Source organism: Mustela erminea, chromosome 8 (assembly GCF_009829155.1).
Source record: "Mustela erminea isolate mMusErm1 chromosome 8, mMusErm1.Pri, whole genome shotgun sequence".
Taxonomy (NCBI): Eukaryota; Metazoa; Chordata; class Mammalia; order Carnivora; family Mustelidae; genus Mustela; species Mustela erminea.
The window spans coordinates 98,262,968-98,284,697 of record NC_045621.1 but is presented as its reverse complement, the minus strand read 5'-3'; the positions used below and the strand labels follow the sequence as shown (position 1 = coordinate 98,284,697).

Here is a 21,730-nt window from a genome sequence, read left to right as displayed (position 1 = left end):
TGACTCTTAATCTCACAAAACAAACTGAGGGTTGCTGGGGGGAGGGGGTTGGGAGAAGGGACGTGAGGTTATGGACATTGGGGAGGGTATGTGCTTTAGTGAGTGCTGTGAAGTGTGTAAACCTGGCGATTCACAGACCTGTACCCCTGGGGATAAAAATATATTATATGTTTATAAAAAATTTAAAAATTAAAAATTAAAAAAAAAAAAGCAGCAAGGGGAAAACAGTTACATAGAGGGGAATCCTCATAAAACTCATAAAACTTGCAACTGAATTTCCAACAGAAACTTTGCAGGTCAGAAGAACATAGTACAAGATATTTAAAGCACTGAAAGGAAAAACAAAACTTACAACCAAGAATTCTCTGCTCAGCAGGATTCTCCTTCAGAACTGAAGGGGAAGTAAAGAGTACCCTGACAAGCAAAAGCCATCACCACTAAACCAGCTTTACAAAACAATATTCAAGAAACTTCTTTAAATGGAAAAGAAGGCCATAACTACAAATAAGAATATATATATATGAAAGAAAAATAATATCCAGGTAAAGGCAAACATATAGCAAAGGTAATCTGTCAACCACTTATAAAGGTAGCATGACGATTAAAAAACAAAAATAGTAAAATTAGCTATATCTAGAATAATTAGGGGATACACAAAATAAAAATGTAAAATACGACATCAAAAACATAAAACATGGGGGTAAGTAGGTCAAAAATAGAACTTTCAGAATGTGTTCACACTTAAGCGACAAAAAACTTAAAATAGACTGCTACATATATTACATGGCAGTTATATATGAACTTCATGGTAACCAGACACTTGTAATTAATAAACAAAAAAGAAAAAAATCCAAATATAACACTAAAGAAGTCAGCAAATCACAAGGGAAGAAAGAAAAAGACAAAGAAATGAACAGAGAATTACAAAATAATAAAAAAAAACCCAGAAAGTAACAAAATAAGTAATAACAGAAACAAGTAATAACAGAAAATAAGAAAATTTACAATAAGTAAAAACCTATAATTACTTTAAATGTAAATGGAATGAATGTTCCTAAATGTTCCAATCAAAAGACACTGAGTGACTGAATGAATAAAAAAATAAAACCCATTTATATGCAGCCTACAAGAGACTCACCTCAGATCTGAAGACATAAAGGAACTGAAAGTGAGGGACAGAAAAAGACATTCCATGCAAATAGAAATAAGAAGAAAATAAACTTTAAGACTTTTAAAACCATAAAACTTCAAAACAAAAGACTAATGTATGACAAAAAAGGGAATTACATAATGAATAAGGGTTCAATCCAATAAGAAGATATAACACTTGTAAATATTTATACACTCAACATAGAACACCAAAATAGATGAAGCAAATATTAACAAACACAAACGGGGAAAATAACAGTAATACAGTGACAGCAGGGGAACTTTATATTTCATTTACACAAATGGATAGATCACCCAGACAGAAAATAAAGACACACTGCCCTTCAATAATACATTAGATGAGATGTATTTAAGAGATACATAGAGAACATGCCATTCAAAACCAGCAAAATACACATTCTTCTCAAGTGATCATGGATGATTCTCCAGGAGACCTCATATGTTAGGCCACAAAAATGTATCAATAAATTTAAGAAGACTGAAATCATATTAAGCATCTTTTAAATTAGTAAAAAACACAAACACATGGATACTAAACAACATGACACTAAATAGCCAATGACTAAATGAAGAAATAAAAAAGAAACAAAGAAACAAATAAAAGCAAAAACACAGCATTCCAAAATCATGGAACAGAAATAGTAGTCCTAAGAGGGAAGTTTATAGTGTTGCAAAGCCATCTCAAGAAATAAGAAAAATTTTAATTAAACAATCTAGCCTACACTCAAAGGAACTAAAACAAACAAAAAAACAAACAAAAAACCCCTCAAAGTTAGTAAAAGGAAATAATAAAGATCAGAGTGGAAATAAATGAAAGAGAAAACTAAAAAAGGAAGGGTCCCCAAAAATATAATCAGAAATGAAAGAGAAACTATAACAGATACCTTAGAAACGCAAAGAATCATAACAGACTACTATGAACAACTACGAACCAACAAACTGGACAACATGGAAGAATGGATAAATTTCTAGGATTATACAATCTCCCAAGAGTAAATCAGGAAGAAATAACAAAACTGAACAGACTATTTATTAGTAATCAAATTAAATCAGTAACCAAAAGCTCCTAATAAACAAAAAACCAGGATCAGATGGTCCCGTAAGTAAATTCTACTAAACATTTAAAGAATAGTTAATACTTACCTTTCTCAAACTATTTCATAGAATTAATAGAGAAGGAATACTTCGAAACTCACTGTACAAAGCCAGTATTACCCTAAAGCCTGAACCAAAGACAAAGACACTACAAAAAAGAAAATTACAGGATAATATCTCTGATGAACACTGATGCAAAAATATCAACAAATATTAGCAAATCAAATTTAGTAATGCATTAACAAGATCATACACATGACCAAGTGGCAGTTATCCTATGGATGCGAAAATGGTTCAATATCCACAAAATCAATCAACATGATCTATCACATTAATTAAATGCAAGACAAAGATCATATAATCATCTGGATGCAGAAAAGGCATTTGACAAAGTTCAACATCCATTTATGATAAAAACACTCAGCAAGGGGGTACCTGGGTGGCTCCATTGGTTAAGTGTCTACCTTCAGCTCAGGTCATGATCCCAGGGTCCTGGGATGGAGTCCTGCATGTGGCTCTCTGTTCATCAGGGAGTCTTCTTCTCCCTCTTCCTGCCATTCCCCCTGCTTGTTTTCTCTCTCTTTCACTCTCTCTCTCTCTGGTAAATAAATAAAATCTCAAAACAAAATTTTTAAAAAGTTAAGTTTAAAAAGAAACAAAACACTCAACAAAGTGGGTTAGAGGGAATGTACCTCAACATCATAAAAGCTAAAAGCCAAATATAACCAACCCACAGCTAACCTCATACTCAGTGAAAAGCTGAAAGCTTTTCCTCTAAGATGAGAGTAAGACAAGGATGCTCACGATCCCAACTTTTATATTATATTATATAGTATTTTAAGTCTTAGTCACAGAAATTAGGCAAGAAAAAGAAAAGCCACTCAAATTGGTAAGAAAGAAGTAAAATTTTATTTGCAGATAACATGATACAATGCTTAAAAAATCCCAAAGCCTCTACCAAAACATTGTTAGAATAAAAGAATTCAGGAAATTTGCAGTATGCAAAATAAATCTGTAGGTATCTGTTGTGTTTCTATACATTAAAAATGGACTAGGAGAAAAAGAAAACCATTCCATCTACAATTTCACCAAAAAAAGAATAAAATAATTAGCAACAAATCTAACCAAAGAGGTGAAAGACCTGTACTCTGACAACTAGAAGACACTGATGAAAGAAATAGAAGACAACTCAAAAAATGGAAAGATATCTAGTGTCCATGAATTGGAGAAATATTTTTTAAATGTCCATTCTACCCAAAACAATCCACAGTTTTAATGAAATCCCTATCAAAATACCAATGGCATTTTTCACAGAGCGAGGACAAATAATCCTAGAGTTTGTAAAACCACAGAGGACCCCAAATGGACAAGACAAACTTGGGGAAAAACAACAACAACAGCAAAGCTGCAGTATCACACTCCTGATTTCAAACTATACTACAAGGTTGTAGTAATCAAAACAATATGATTCTAGCACAAAAATAGAACATAGATCAAAGAAATGGAATAGAAAGCCCAAAAAGAACACAGGCTTAGTTGGTCAATTGACCCACAACAAAGGAGGCAAGAAAATACAATGGGGAAAAGATGCTCTCTTCAATAAACAGTGTTGAGAAAGCTAGAGAGTTACATGCAAAAGAATGAAACTAGATCAGATTCTTAAAAATTAAAATATATTAAGATTTGAATGTAAGACTTGAAACCCCCAAACCCTTAGAAGAAAACATAATCAGTAAGCCTTTGACATGGGTATTAGTAATTTTTTTTTGATGTGTCTCATCATCATGAGGGAAGGATAATAAAAACAAAACTCAATTAATGGGACTACATGAAATTTAAAAGATACTACCAACAAAACAAAAAGGCAACTTACTGAATATAAAAATATAGTCACAAATGATATATCCAATAAGGGATTAACATCTAAAGTATATAAATAACTTTTACAATTCAATATGAAAACTCCAATTTAAAAAAAAAGATGGAGACAGGATGGGAGTAGATGTTTTTCCAAAGATGACATACAAAAGGCCAACAAGCACATCAAAAAAATCTCAGCATTACTATGCATTAGGAAAATACTAATCAAAACCATGAGAAATCACCTATTATCTGTCAAAATGGCTATTATTAAAATAAAATAACAAGTGTTGACAAGGACGTGAAGCAAAAGGAACCCCCACACACTGTTGGTGGGAATGTAAACTGTTGTAGCCACTAGGGAAAACAGCATGGAGTTTCCTCAAAAAATTAAAAATAGAACTACCATAGAATCTATCAATTCCACTTAAAGGTATTTCTCTGAAGAAGACAAAACATGAATTTGAAAGATGTATGCATCCCTACGTTCATCATACATTACTTACAATAGCCAAGATATGAAAGCAACTAAAATGTCTACTGATAGATAATGGATAAAGAAGTAGCATGTGTGTGTGTGTGTGTGTGTATACACACACATACATATTATGGAATATTAGTCAGCTGTAAGAATGAAAATTTGCCATTTATGACAACATGGATGGACACAGAGGGCATTATGCTAAGTACGCTAAGAGAAAAAAAATCCTATATGATTTCATTTATATGTGGAACCTAAAAATAAATGAACAAACAAAACAGGGTAGAACAGATTCATAAATACATGGAATTGATGGTTGACAGAGGAGGGGATGGGTGGGTAGATGAAACAGGTGAAGGAGATTAGAGGTACAGTCTTCCAATTATAAAATAAGTAAGACATGTCTAGCATAGAGAATATGTTCAATAATATTGCAATAACTTTATATGGAGACAAATGGCAACCAGACTTAATAATGCATATAAATATCAATTCACTATATTGTATACCTGAAACTAATACGTGTCAATTATTCTTCAGTATAAAACAAAAACAAAAACAAAACAAAACAACAATAAAAAATGATGATAAATACATCTCTAAGAACTGTACTTGAAAACTGCTTGAAGATTTGTGGTGGGGGGTTAAATCTGAGAAGACCTAGGACTGGTGACAATGTAAAGCATTAGCTATTAAAGTTAAAAAATAGACATATGCTATGGTTCAGCAATTTAACTCTTAGGTAAATACACCATAGAAACCATAGATACATAGGCACCAAGATACATGTATAATAATTAAATAGCAGCATAGATTTTATAGCCAAAAATCTAGGGAACACTTCAGTAGCAGAATATGTTACACTTATAAAACAGTAATGAAAATAAACTAAAGCGAGGTGCATCAACTTGGATGAATCATATAAACATAATATTGAGTGAAAAGAAGCACAGCACAATGGAATATAAATATAGACATATACACATATGCTATAGTATACTGTTTATATTCTGTTCACAAAACACAAACAAAAAGCAATGTCAATGGACACATATATTGAAGCTAAATTCAAAAAGCAAAGCAAAGAAATGATCACCATAAAATTTCAGCCACTAGCAAGTAAAGATAGGTGGGAGTAGTGCAGAATGAATACACAAGAGCTTCAGGAAAAGTGACAATGCTTTATTTCTTGATGGTATTTATTTCTGTATGGTAGTTTATGGGTTTTACTTTATAAATCATCCCATTACACAGGTTTAGGTTTATATACTTTTCCTGTGTGTTACATTTAAAAATAAAAGTTTATGTTAAGTGAAATAAGTCACACTGAGAAAGATAATACCGTATGAATTTTTCTTAAATGTGGAATCCAGGAAACAAAACAAATGAATAAACACACAAGAAGTAGAATCAGACCTGTGAATACAGAGAATATACTCGTGGTTGACAAAGGGAAGGGGGTGAGGGAATGGGCAAAATGGGTGAAAGGGAGTGGGGGATACAGGCTTCCAGTTATGGAATGAATTAAGTCACAGTAAAGGGTAGAGCTCAGAGAACACAGCCAGTGGTATTGTAATAGTGTTGTAAGGTGAAAGATGGTAGCTATACTTGGGTGACGACTGTAACCTAATGTATGGAAATATTGAATCAATGTGCAGTCATACCTGAAACTAATGTAGCATTGTGTGTCCAATTATACTCAAAAAATAATTAAGATTTACAGAACCAAATTTTATATCACAGTCCACACACTAGGTTCAATCCCCACAAATCTATATAATTGCCCACAGTCACATAAAATGGTTGGAAAGACATATACACTTTGCTTTTCACACCGCATTCAATTCCAAATATTCAGTAAACACACATTAGCTGAGAACCTACTTTGTGACAGGCATAGTGCTAGGCATCTGGAATTCGATCAGCGAAGCAAAAGAAAAATGGCTGCACTGATTTAAGGAGCTTAGAGTCTAGTTTATGTTTGAAATGAGGAATCTTTTCAGCAGTTGTAAGAATAAAGAGAATCTTGCCTCAGGAAAGAGCGCATCCAGGGACAGCATCACAATTCTGTCTCCTCCTCTTTATCTCTCACCTGGCTTAAAAGTTGTAGTTTAGTCTTTTTTTTTTTTCCCCCAGACCATTCCGTAAGTTAGAGGACATGACCACAATTAACTTGTCAGTCACAATCTTTCTGTTTTTACTTCAAGGAGAAAGTAGACCATCTGTTTTCACAATATCTTAAAAAAAAAAAAAAAAAGTCCTGAGAAAGAGCTCTGATTGGCTACTTCAGGTTCATTATTTCATCCATGAGCCAATCACTGAGGCCTACCTCATGGTGTGTGGTGACTGGTTAAGCCTTGACCTTCTACCCAATCCTATAATCAAAGAAATCTGGTACTGTAATCGGGAGCCCCCCTGGAATGGCATTGGGAAGTGACAATTTCCAAATGAAAATAGTGCTGAAATCATAATTGGATTAAGTAGTGCTGGGTGGACTGAAACCAGACATAAAATAGGTCACACACTGATTAAGGGCGTTCATAAAAAAAAAAAAAAAAACAAGAACAAAGTACTGCGGGTTCACAGAAAAAGGGAATAGTTATTTCTAACAGAAGAACCAAGGGAAGTTTCATGGACTCGCACCTACCCTCCCTGACACCACAGAGCCAGATCTCAATTCTATCCCTGAAAGAATCGAGCTGGTCATTTTGTTCAGAACGAAAGAAACTCGTACCTGAGAGGGACATTAAGGTCATGCCGGCTGTCCTAACACTTTCTGAACAGAACGAGTGACGGCAAAATCCATAAGGTTGGCAGGAGGTTCCAGGAAGAAACCCCATCATCTGTCTCAGCAAGCCGACCCGGAGTTTAATAGTCCTTATCTTTTCTGCCAGGTTTAAAGACTGCTTTCCTTAACCAAGCTGAGGTAACCTGAGTTTATAAAACAGTCAATAAAGGACAATGATGCAACCAGAACGACGAGACTGGAGAGCCGAGAAGTGCTCTGAGTCTAAGCTCTCTGTCCCCAATCAACGTTTCAGAAAGCCCTTCCCTGCAGCTCAGAGGGACCTGAATGTATGTCCAACAATGAGGTCCTGTTTTCTCCTCTGACCGTTGCTGTGAAACTGGGGGGGCTAGCTTACTGGAATCTTGATTCATTGTTTTAAGCAACCATTACAAAATATGGCTGTCTTCTTCAGACCCTGTGTTTGAACTTTTCATTCATTCAGCATAGTCTAGTATCAATATTCTGGTTACAAAAAGTTTAACATAGGCCCCTCTATGACTCCTCCTCTCCTCACACTCTGATAGGATTCTCTATGATCAACTGCCCAGCTGTGACAGAAAATGTCCACATCCTGGCAGGAGCCCCCTCCTGGGACACCCTGAAAGGTGGCTAACTCCACAACCAGCCCCCTATCTTCATGACTTTGCTCTGTCTTTGCACCTGTCTCTCCCCCAACTCCAGTGCTAAGTTAAAGTCCCTTTGGTGTAAGAGACTGCTTCCCTTATCTTTTATTTCTTAAACTTATAAACTTATATTCATCATACTTTATGAAAAGCAGACATTTGATAAGTGGTTAACTGTTAATTTTCAAAATGTTACCTTAAAGAATAAGTGATTCTGCCATCACTTAGCTTTCCAATATCCAAATCTTGGCAGGCTTTTTCAGCTCTTTGCCTCTCTGTTCCTTATTTACAAGGTGGGAATAATGCTGTTCTCTCAGAGTCATTATGGGGATTAAGGGAAATAAAGTATGTAAAAATATTAAACTTGCATAGAGATAAGACTTTAATAAACAGTGATATATGTGGGTGGAATTGTACTTCGAACTCCTTGTCATGCTGGGTGATGGAAGCCTAATCTCAGATAGTGTGGGGTCTCTGACTTAGGAAATCATTTATGGAGTTTCAGGGTACAGAGTTGGATAGAGGTGTCTGTTTCACGGGTAGGCACTGAAATAGCTGGACATTTGCCAGCAGGTCATTGCTGACAGTCTCCTGGTTCCAATCTTCTCAACTCCCTAATTCTCTCAGCTCTCTGCTAACTCTGTGCCCGACTGGGAAAGAAATCTGGGTGACACCATCTATGGTCCTGTCAACCATTCCCTTTCTGGAATATTTTTGCCTGAAGAAAATACAGAACATCTTCAATTGATTGAGTTTTGTCTCTCCCCAAGTTCCTGCCAGACGAACAGTAAGTACACTGTGTCCTCTTGTGATCCACCAAACTCTGCTCTCAGGATCTCCCCTACCCTCACCCTCTCCCCAACCTGTGGGATTTTTCTCTGTATAGTGAAACAGTCCTATTCTTCACAAAGTCAAGTCTCCCAAGTAACTGCCTTTACCTCAAGTCCTCTCAGAATCCTTAAGGGCCCTGGACATTGACAACTAAAGCCAGCAAAACCCCCCTTTTTTTCTTCTATTTCATGCTTTCCTCCTGCAGTTGTGGAGCTGGAGGACAGAAGCAAGGATACAGGTAAAATGAAAGCAAAGGGAAAACACTAGGAGGAGAAGCCGCCCAGCAAGGGGCATTATTACTAGTTCAATAGCAGATGGAAACGGACAAAGTACTTTCGATACTTTAATGCTTTAGCTATTTTTGAATGCTTTCTCCATATTCCTTAGGGAAGAGTGTCCCAAATAGGAAACTTTTTTTTTTCTTTAAATCTAGTAATTTCTTTTCTTTTTTTTTTAATTTTTTATTTTTTATAAACATATATTTTTATCCCCAGGGGTACAAGTCTGTGAATCGCCAGGTTTACACACTTCACAGCACTCACCATAGCACATACCCTCCCCATTGTCCATAACCCCACCCCCCTTCTCCTAACCCCCCTCCCCCCAGCAACCCTCATTTTTTTAAAAAAGATTTTATTTCTTTATTTGACAGACAGAAATCACAAGTAGGCAGAGAAGCAGGCAGAGGGTGGTGGAAGGGAGGCAGGCTCCCCACTGAACAGAGATCCCAATGCAGGGCTCTATCACAGGACCCTAGGATCATGATCTGAGCAGAAGGCAGAGGCTTTAACCCACTGAGCCACTCAGGCGGCCCAGGAAACCCTATTCTTATAAGATCACTGCCAAGTAAAGGTCACAACTGTTACAGAATTGGAGAACATGGAATTTTCTGGGAAGAAAGAAGAAAGTAGACTGACTGTAAGCAGACTTTGCCTTTTCAGCACTCCTGTCTCTCCCCCAGAAGTCCCACTGTGTATTCTTTTTCATATCCTGGAAACTTCTTTCTTCTTTGATTCAGGCATTTGCTTTTTCAATCTTCACAGACATTTATAGACAATTTATACACATTTTCCCTTCTGAGTCTGTACTACATGTCAGTGCTACTTCCTTTAGCACAAATTCCATCACCTTAGTAATTAGCTCATTCTCGTATCCAAACCATGACTCAACACTCCAAAGGATGGTTCCATTTTAAAGGATACTGAGGGAAGGAATCCACAGTATCAACTAGCAGATAGCCATGCTTTTTGATAACTGGAGATTCTTATAGTCTCCCAAATTTAAAGCACATAACAACTATAGAATATATGTTCTTTTTAAGGATGTCATTTGCCAAAATGACCAATATTGGGTCATAAAGCAAGCAAGAAATTTTAATGGAATGAAATCATACAGATTGTACTTACAACCATGCTGTAATTAGATAGCAACAAAAAATATAGCTAGCAACACACAAATTTTGAAAATTAAGGAAATATCTCTAGTTATATCAATATGTCAAAGAAGAAATCATACTGAAAAATTTAAAATATGTTTGTACTGAATAGTAGCAAAAAAAAAATACATTGCAAAATATGTGGGATACAGATGAAGCAGAAATTCAAGAAAAATTTCCAGATTTGATGCATGTATTTGAAAATAGTGTGTGAAAATCAACAGATGTTCCTCTGACCCAGATCCTTCTTCACAGAAAGACTTGCTGCCCAGCTGTGGACAGTACAGTCAGTAGACAATCTTTATCAGTTAACTCCATCACTATCTGCCTCAGTCACAGAGAGCTGCCTACCGTAAGGCCATGACCACATCCAATAACAATGTGAAGAAGGGGTTTAACAGTCCAGTCCAATGCTGAAAACCAAGTGAGGACTGCATTCTCCAGAGTTTCCCACCAAGTTGGCTCAGGCTTGTTCAGCCTGCATCACAGTTTGGCTTCTCCTTATCTTTTAATTCTGAGAAATTAAGGAAATAATCCCATTTACCCTTGTACCAAAAGGAATACAATACCTAGAGGGAGCTGAAAGAGCTGTGCAATATAAATTACAAGATACTGATGAAAGAAGTGGAAGATACAAACAAATGGAAAGGCATTCTGTGCTGAGAAAATCTGGAAGAATTAAAATTGTTAATCTACAGATTCAGTGCAGTCACTATCAAAATACCAAAGGCATTTTTCACAGGAATAAAAAATAATTCTAAAATTTGCGTGAAACCACAAAAAACACAGGATAAGCCCGTGTTAGATAAAGCAACCTTGAGAGAGAACTAAGCTGGAGGTATCATACTCTCTGATTTCAAAACATACTATAAGCTATGGTAGTTAATATAGTATGGTACTGGCACAGAAACCAATACATAGGTCAATAGAACAGAATAGAGAGCCCAGAAATAAACCTACACATTTATGGTCAATTAATATGCAACAAAGGAGCCAAGAATATACCGTGGGGAAGGAATACTCTCTTCAACAAATGGTGTTGGGAAAGCTCAACAGCCAAATGCAAAGAATTAACTGGGATTCATGTCTTATGCGATACATAAAAATTAACTCAAACTGAATTAAAGACTTAAACTTAAGACCTGATGCTACTAAACTCCTAGGAAAAAACATAGGTGGTAAGCTCCTTGAAACGGTCTTTGGGATTGATTTTATTTTGGATACAACCAGAAAAGCAAAGGCAGCAAAGGAGAAAATAAACAAATGGGACTACATCAAACTAAAAAGTTTTTGCAGAGGAAAAAAATCATTAACAAAATGAAAAAGCAACCTACTCAGTAGGAGAAAATATTTGCAAATCATATATCTGATAAGAGGTTAATATCCAAAATATATAAAGAAGTCCTACAATAGCAAAGCAAAACCAATCCAGTTATAAAAAGGCAGAGTATCTGAATAGACTATTTTCCTAAGACAATACAGCTGACCAACAGACCCATGAAAAGATGCTTAACATCACTGATCAGAGAAATGCAAATTAAAACAATCAGATTATCACCTCACCACTGTCAGAATGGCTAGTATCAAGGAGACAAGAAGCAACAAGTGTTGGCAAGGATGCAGAGAAAAGGGAATGATTGTGAACTGTTTGTGGGAATATAAGTTGGTACAGCTACAATTTTTCCTCAAAAAATTAAAAATTAAAAAAAAGTTAAAAATAGGTATGATCCAGCAGTTTCCCTTCGGGTATTTATCCAACAAAACAAAAAATGCTAACTTGAGAAGATATATGTATCCTCTGTGTTCACTGAAGCTTTGTTTACAATAGCTAAGGTGTGGAGACAACCTAAATTCTAAATTTTCATCAGTGGATGAATGGGTAAAGAAAATGTGAGATACACACACATACATACACACACTAGGATACTATTCAGTCATAAAAAATGAAATCTTACCATTTGTAACAACATGGATGGACCTTGAGAACATTACGCTAAGTGAAATAAGTCAGACAGAAAGACAAATACCATATGAACTCACTTATATGTCGTATCTAAAAAAAAAAAAAATCAACTGCATAGAGGTAGAGAACAGATGGTGATTGTCAGAGGGAGGCTCGAGTCAATAAAACAGGTGAACTTCCAGTTATAAAATAAGTCATGGGGATATAATATACAGTATAGTGGTTATATTTAATAATAATGTACTGCATATTTGAAGGCTTTGAAGAGTAGACCTTAAAATTTCTCATATCAAGAAAAATTCTGTAACTGTATGGTGAGGGATATTAAGACTAATTATGAGGACCATTTTACAATATATACAAACATTTAATCATTATGTTTTATACCTGAAATTAATATGATGTAGTATATCAGTTAAAAAAAATAATAAAGTATTTTGAAATGCAAAGGGACCAAGGACAACCAAGACACATAAATAAGAAAATGGGCCGGGAAGGTTTCCTCTACCATATCTTAAGTTTATTTTTAAACTTGGTAATAAAATATGTATGGACACATACAGCAAGGTAACAAAGAGCAGAGAAACAGATTTATCCATAATGGATATCTGATATATAACAGAGATGGCATTTCAGGTAAGTAAGAAGATAACAGACATTACAATGAATAATTCTTAGACAAGTAGATAGTCATACAAAAAGAAATGAAATTGAAGCCTTTCCTCATTTCATACATAACTAGCAGGTCCAGGTAAAGATCTAAATGTAAAAGGTGAAATAATAAAGATTTTATGAGTTAAAAAACATAGTTTCTTAGACAAGATGCAGAAGTACTATCCATTAAGAAAAATACTGATACTTTCAATTGCATTAATATTAAAAACTTTTGTTCATAAGACAATAAAAAAAGTTCAGATATGCAGAAGCCATTTGCAGCAAAAACAACTTGAAGAATATCCAGGATGTAAAAAAAAATTTCTATGGATTAGTAAAAACGACACTATCCAATTTCTAATGAACAAATAATTTGTACACTCACTTGTATCAAAGCAGACTAATATAAATGAAAAGTAGAGTTTCATGTAAAATCGGGGAAATACAAAAACTATAATTAAATACCACTGCACACTCACTAGCTTGGCAAAGGGTTAAAAGTTTGACGCTATCAGATGTTGGTGAGGATGCTGAGAAAATTAACACACCAAATGTGGTTGGAAGAATGGAAAATGTTTGGCATTATCTTGTAAATGAAAAATATATAACCTATGACTCAGCCATTCCATTTCTAGGAATATACTCTACAGAAACTCTTACATATGTGTACCACGGTACTTGTACAGATATGTTAATAGAAGCATAATTCGTAGTAATTCTAAACTGGAAAAGTCCACTTAGAGAAGGATAGATAAGTGGATTGCAGTATATGCCTACAACATTATACCATAACAGCAGTAAAGGTGAACTACACTGACATTCAACATTATGGATGGATCTCATAAACAAAATGTCAAGTAAAAGAAGACCTTAACATATATATTTGATTCTACTTTTATAAAACTGAAAAAATAAAAACCTAAAGTATATTAATTAGTGATACATATATAATTGATTATGTGATTTTTCTATATTGATATATTTTGTAGCACTTAAAATCAGTAACAATAAAAGTAATGATTGCAACAACTTTTGATAGGAAAAATGTATCAAATCATTATGCTGTGCACGTTAAGCTTACACAATATTATGTATCAGTTATATTTCAATAAAGCTAAAAGAAACCCACTATAAGTAACAAAAGGCTAAGAACATTCATATGCCCACTTCAAAATAATAATGCATTTAATTAAAAAAAAGGAAGAAAAAGACTAACTAGTGTGGAAGATGGAGTCAAAGGAACCATTTTTTTAAGAAAATACATGACTATATTTATATATGTTATCAGAAGGTGCAGTAAGGAAGTAATCATGTGATTCTTCAGAAAGCAAAAAGTGATAGAATCAGAAGGTAGACATAAGAGAAGGAAAGAATGGATGCAGATGAAAGCAATTTTGTAAATGACAGGCCACTCATCTGATGGCTCCATTTTCTCTGTGAGGTAGGAAATGAGATGGTGCTCCAAAAACTAGCCTTCTTGGCAAAAAGAAAGCTGACTGTACTTTTCCTCTTCCCTGCTCCAGCTTACTGGGTTGAAGCCTCTCATCACTGCAAAGCCAAGAGCAGCAGCTATGCAAATGATGCTCAGTGTAGATGCCAACGTGTCCACCAATGCCAATGTCATGGGCATCCAAGCTCTTGCCAAGAGCTCTGGAGCTGTCTCCTGTAGGTGTCAAAGCCTCATGCACCAAAGCTGCCAGAGACCGCTGAATTCAAATCCCACACTGATTTTAACTTCCCCCAGTGTTTTATTGAGCCCATCATATCCAATCCAGGAAAAGAAAGCTGGAGACTCCAAAGTTTTGACAATACTCAGTCATTTCTTTCTTCAGGATGCCTTTGTTACAGAAATCTCCAAGTGGTGTTTGTCCAAATCTAATGGGTAGCTTCTGATCCAGTAGAATGTGAGGAGAAATGTGATTCTCCACTGTTAACAATCTCCCAGTTGACCTCGATGCTGGTGCCCAAACCACACCATGACGAACAAAGTCCTGGGAATTTCATGTTAAGAGGCATTGGAGGCTCAACGTTATCTATCCACATAACATTTCAAACCATGCCTAAATTATAGGTAATACAGCTGAAGTTCACGCTGGGAAACTCTTCAAAACTATACCCATCTAAGTGAATGATTAGCATATCTGTCAGTCAAAACTAATTGAGCACCCTCTATGTGTCCCACTATGTGGGCTGCAGACAATTAGTAGGTATTGTCTCTGCCTTTCTTGAATTTATTTTTGACTCAGTGAGAGGCAGCAAGATACTGCAAGTATCAAGAACACCAGGGACACTCGGGCTAAAAAATAGAGTATGCAACTACACACAGCCCTGTGGAACTGTACTTGAGTTCTGGGTTTCCACTTGCTGACATGTTATCAAATTTTCTGGCATACCTTGATCAAATTTCCTAGACTAGAATCACAGTCATCCTGTATGTATTTGTTTCCCCTATGGGTCTTTAGCTAAAGGAAAAATTATCCAGTTAATTAGGCATGGGAACATAAAGTGGCCATGCCTTCTTTCTCTTAAGAGTAAAAACAAGGCCCTTCTAGGCTGAGAAGATGAACAGCTGGTGGTAATTCAATTTGAGATTTGTTCTACCTCATTTTGGCAAAGCAAAAGGTGTTCACCAAGAATATGGAAAATTTAATGAAAATAGAGTTACTTAGAAAAGTTTTATCTACAGATCTAGAGAAAGAATCCTACAGGGATGTGATGTGATAAGCAGTGGGTGTTGTATGCAACAATGAATTATCAAACTCTACATCTGAAACTAATGATGTACTATATGCTGACTAATTAAAGTAATAAAAAGAATCCTATAGATATTCAAGGATCAACAGAAAGACCGTGACAGAAGCAAATTTTAGCTAAATTCAGACTTCCCTTTCACAACATGAAAACAAAACAGTGTAGAATTTTAGGTAAAAAGCTCTTACCTAAAAATATCTGTATTTATTTGAGTTGTCATTTGTGTAGAAATGCTACAAATTTTTATTTTCAGATATATAAGGAATCAAAAATTCTAATACTTAAGTATCCTTTCTGAGAAATTACTGAAAGACATACACCAGCTGGCAGAAGCATTATTCAAAATTGACATTCAAGAATAAAGAAGTTGTGTTTTTTATTGTGATTTTAAAAGGATGAACTATGAGCACTAAAATGAGTTAACTGCTGAATTTATAAGGTTAAAAAGAAACCACCAGAATGAAAATATAAATAATCCAGATCTAAATTCCAACTTATTTAAACAAAGCTAAGAAATACACTATGAGGACAGAAAAAGTTTAAAAATGTTAACATCATTCATTTAATAAATACATTTTGAAGATCTACTAAATGCCAGATATTTTGTTAGATGCTCCTCTTACAAACTGTGGTTTATCTTTAAGCTTCAAATATTAGAGAAATATAAGTGGCAGTATTTTTTTTTCTGGTAGACTGTTGTTTATAAGTCTGTTCTGCAGATTAAATATTTTAGTCAGTTTTTATCCAAAATAAGGTCTCTCTTTTTTTTTAAATTCAAACAGCATAGAGAGATTTTAATCAAAAATATCTCATCACCTCAACTCACCCTCATTTCAGTACCGAGAAGCACTTCATTTTAATGATTTCAGTTTTGTTTTCCTAAATTTTAGTTACATATTTTCTATGTAAATGTCAATGTCTTCGATTAAATGTTTTAATGCTTCATTTTTCAATATTTGATAGCATTTGTTTATGCTGCAGATGAGAAAAATGTAGCTCGTTCACAGGATTTTCTAAAATCTGTCTGTCCCCTTTTTTCTTTCAGGCTTTAAGCTTTCTTCAGTTACCTTCCATCTTTGGGATCTGCACTCACAGGGGAGGAGGTGAGTGGACTGGCATCCAGCACTTGGCTGTGGGTCACCAGAAGTTTCACAGTGAGATGGTGGGAAGTGGGTCGTTTGGTCACTGGAGAACGATGTCCTGGGGAAGTGCCAGGGTTGCCTCCACACTCTAAATATCAGGTACAAATGAGGGATGCCAATTTTTAAATTATGTATATTGACCTTTGAGTCCCATGTTGTCAAACCACTTGACAACACTCACTTCTCTCTACCTCCGGAGTCTCAGACCTCGTCCTTTCTTGGAAATCTGCCAGGAAGACAGACACTTTCCTCTGAGGCAAACTCCTACATGTATTCCAACTGCATCTTTCTCCACTTCATCAGCAGAGAACACTTTTTCTGTCTTCTAGCAATTATATTAAGTTCTCGTATAAGCAGATGGACCTCTTTGATCTTCTGGCTTTATGCCTTTTTATTATTTACTCTAATTCTAACGGGAGTGGCAGAAAGAAGGGAAGAAAAGTATGTACTTTTAATACACTATCTTAAACCAGAAGCCTGTTTTTTAAATAAAAAACTTATAAATATAATATAAATTAAGATGATTTTTTTAAAGATTTGTATTTATTTATTTGACAGAGAGAGAGAGACACAGTGAGAGAGGGAATACAAGCAGGGGGAGTAGGAGAGGGAGAAGCAGACTCCCCACTGAGCAGGGAGCCTGATGTAGGCTCCATCCCAGGACCCTAGAATCATGACCTGAGTCAAAGGCAGATGCTTAATGACTGAGCCACCAAGGTGCCCCTAAATTAAGATATTTTTAAAAAGATTTTATTTATTTATTTGTCAGAGAGAGAGAGAACACAAGCAGGGGGAGCAGCAGGTGGGGGCGGGGGGAGAAGCAGACTCCCCACTGAGCAGGGAGCCCGATGTGGGGCTGGATACCAGGACCCTCGGATTATGACCTGAGCTGAAGGCAGACCTTAACCGACTGAGCCACCCAGGCACCTAAGATGATGTTTTGTTTCTTTAAATATTTAGAGGAAAAGAAAGCACAGAAATATTGTCCATACAGAAAAAAAAAAAAAAAATCGACCACAGAAGGACTGCTTTTCCTTACCACTTTGCAGGTGTACATACATAGAAAGGGTAGATTTATCAGACTGGTAGATTTATCAGACATCTACCCTTTATAAAGGGTAGATTTATCAGACATTCTCCACAGAAACCCCATAGTGACATTTGCCTTCTCACACAAACTTTTTTTTTTTCTGTCTGTGGAGCAAATGGGTGAAATTATCAAAGGTTTTTGTTGTGTGTGCTTTTTGTGCCTTTTTACAGTTTTCATACTCCACACAATGAACACAGGCATGTCTTTAATTTTAAGAGAAGGAATACATTTTATTTTTAAATTGCAGGAATTGAAATAGAATGAAAACACACAAAAGTACATGCTGCTTATACAATGTTTTTATGTAAGTAATGCTTTGCATAATTGTTGCTATTCTACTGAAAAAAAAAAAAAAGACCTCAACAAAAATAAGTTTTAAAAAAGTCCCATGGTTACCTGACTTATACTTTTTATCCCTTTCTGGTATGTTTCTAATACTGTGACCACTTTCAGGTTTGATAATTGGATTGGGAGATTAATTTTTAGAAAACTACAATATTAGCAGCAGTACAGATAACATTTATGTAAGCTACATTAAAGAAAACAGAAAAGCATTTTCTAAAAATTCAGAAAGGCTGGCAAGAGAAACTGTGAAAACAGAAGAAAGAAGAGAAAATTGGTAGTAATTTAAAAAAAAAAAAAAAGCTGAACAAGCAAACCAATGGCCAGTTTCCCCAACTTTTGTTATCCAAATAACCCCATTTTTTAAAATATGACTCACAAAATCAAGCTACATTCTGATCATTTTCTCTAGTTTTTGTTGTTTATCTTCAGACTCTAAAAACTCCTTTATGGATCCTACCTTTAGCATCATGGTTCATTCATAAAATAAAATGCTTGTGAGGTCCCCAGAGATATGACAAAAAGAGAATCCCATTGAAATGAGGAAGATAAGAGAACAAAGGAAGGAGAAATACAAGTTAATGTTTTCATAAATGATCCTGGCACACTTTTATTTAGCTCAATCTCTTTTATAGACACTTCATAAAAATTATCATACAAAATTTGCATTTCCAGGAAGATGGAATAGGCATACTTCTACCTAGTCTACCCACTAAATATAAGTATAACCCTGGGTATTTTATATAAAACAGAAGACATTGAGAGAATAAGGCAGACCACCTGAGGATTTTGAGATCTACAGAACATCACACTGGTGAAATCTCTAGGTTTTCCTCCAGTATCCTCTAGCCCACATGAGGTCAGCAACCCAAAAATACCAACATACTCAGATTAGAAAAGCACCAACAAACAAAAGTCCCTTGCCAAGTCCCAAATGAAAGTGAGAGTGAAAGTGTGGCCAAGCAAGACAGTCAAACTTCAAGCAATAGTTACTCTCTTCCAGCCAAATCCCAAAGAGAAAACCATGGTGTCACCCACATGTACCAACAATGACTGAATAGGGAGACTAGACTTCCACCCTCATTAGGTAGTAACACAACACTCCAATAACCATGAGGGTGACAGCAAGAAAGCCATCAGGAGTCTGAACTTTTATCTCGACCAGCTTATATTAAATCACCCCCACTAGGATATCAGTACAGACCTTATAAGGGGCCTAAACTTCATCTCCACCTGGCAGTAATGAGGTAGTTTTTCATCAGAGGCCTACTGGAAAATCAGGTTCCTCACCATCACCCAGTAGTAACAAGGCCACCACACTGACAACAGAGCAGAGACTATAGAGAGACCCAGAACTTCTAGTCTCAACTAGTGGTGGGAAGGAGTTCACCCCATCAAGTGTAAACAGAAACAAATAGGGAAGCTGTACTTCTACCTGACATGGCAGTAACCAGGCAGCACCACTCCCTTTTCCCTACAGTATAGATAAAGAAAGCCTGCTAAACCCAAAGGCTTAACCCAGTCTTAAAACAAAATATGAAAATGTTCAAATTGCAATCAATAATCACTCATCACACCAACAACTTAGGTAGCTCTCAAAAGGAATGACCAAAGATAATAGATAATATTGAGATGACAGAGATCTTAAGACAAAACTCTCAAATCAGCCATGATAAAAAATGCTTCAACGAACTATTATATACATGCTTCAAACAAACAAAAAAAAGATACAAAACCTCAGCAAAGATATAGAAAGTCACCACAAAGAAAGGATATAAAGATGACCTAAATAGAAATTCTGGATTTGAAAAAAAAAAACACAGTAACTGAGGAGAAAACCTGTATGATCTTGGATATGGTGATAACTTTTTAGATACAAAGCCAAAGGTATATCCTGTGAAGGAAATAATTGATAAGCTCAATTTCATTAAAATTTAAAACTTAGACTCTGTGAAAGGCAATGTCAAGAGAATCAAAAGACAAGTCATAGAGTATGAGAAATATTTGCAAAAACATACCTAATAGAGGGCTATCATCCAAAAAATACAAAGATCTCTTAAAACTCAGTAAGAAAATGAACTCTATCAAAAAATGAACTATCAATCCCAGAAAAGACATGAAAGAAACTTAAATTCAAATTACCAAGTGAAAAGCCGAACTGAAAAGCCTACATCCTGTATGACTTCAGTTATAGGACATTCTGTAAAAGGCAAAACTATATAAAAGTGTGGTTTAGCCAAAGGTTGGGAGAAAACAATGAACAGGCAGAGCATAGAGGATTTTGTAGGGCCATGAACTTTTCAGTACAAACTGCAATGTGGATACTTTTCATAATACATGTGCCCATACCATAGAATGTACAACTCCAAGGGTCATCTTAAGGTAAACTATGTATACAGGTGCTAAAAATGTGTTAATGTAGGTCCATCCACTTTCACAAATGTACCAGTCTGTTGTGAGATGCTTATAGTGGGGAGGTTGTACATGTGTGAGGACATGGGATCTATATTCTCCACTCAATTTTTCTGTGAACCTTAAACTGCTCTAGAAATCAAAGTTTACTAGTTTACTAAGTTTACAAAGTTTACTAATAAAAATAAATCTGTATTTATACATAAACACACAGGTATAAACAGCTTATAAACATAAACAGACCTTATGTAACCCTTTAAATTGCAAAATTAAACAAAACTTTAATAGAAAAAATACCAAGGGCGAGAAAGCTTTTTATTCCTCCTTCAAATGTTTATTTAAATTTTGGTTAGTTAATATATAGTATAGTATTTGTTGCAGGAGTAGAATTTGGTGATTCATCACTTATATATATAACACCCAGTGCTCATCATAACAAGTGTCTTTCTTTTTTTTTTTTTTAAAGATTTTATTTATTTATTTGACAGACAGAGATTACAAGTAGGCAGAGAGGCAGGCAGAGAGAGAGAGGAGGAAGCAGGCTCCCTGCTGAGCAGAGAGCCCGATGTGGGGCTCGATCCCAGGACCCCGGGATCATGACCTGAGCTGAAGGCAGAGGCTTTAACCCACTGAGCCACCCAGGCGCCCAACAAGTGTCTTTCTTAATACTCACCACCCACCTAGCCCATCGCCCAACCATTCCTCAGTTTGTTCTCTATTGTTAAGAGTCTCTTATGGTTTGCTTCCTTCTTTTTTTTTCCCTTCCCATATGTTCATCTGTTTTGTTGCTTAAATTGCATGTATGGGTGAAATCATATGGCATTTGTCTTTCTCTGACTGACTTATTTGGCTTAGCATAATATACTCCAGCCCCATCTACATCATTGCCAATAGCAAGATTTTATTCTTTTTCATGGCTAGTAATGTTCCATTGTATATATGTGCCACATCTTCTTTATCCATTCATTAACTGATGAATGTAGCTATAAAATAGCAACAGGAGATCCCTGTGGTGATGAAAATGTTCTCTATTTCGACTGTATCCATGTCAACATCCTGGTGGGTAACACTGTACTATTAGCTGACAAACAGT

General features: G+C 35.5%; 1 long non-coding RNA gene across 1 annotated transcript in view; it reads right to left on the bottom strand.

Moving 5' to 3' along the window:
• LOC116596742 overlaps positions 1-8,335 on the bottom strand; it is a 41,187-nt gene extending 32,852 nt beyond the window's left edge. Inside the window, exons 1-2 of the long non-coding RNA XR_004288295.1 lie at positions 8,214-8,335; positions 7,341-7,537 (exon numbers count right to left, since the gene is read on the bottom strand). This is a non-coding gene — a long non-coding RNA (uncharacterized LOC116596742). The remainder of the gene's footprint in view (positions 1-7,340; positions 7,538-8,213) is intronic.
• Positions 8,336-21,730: the final 13,395 nt, after the last annotated feature.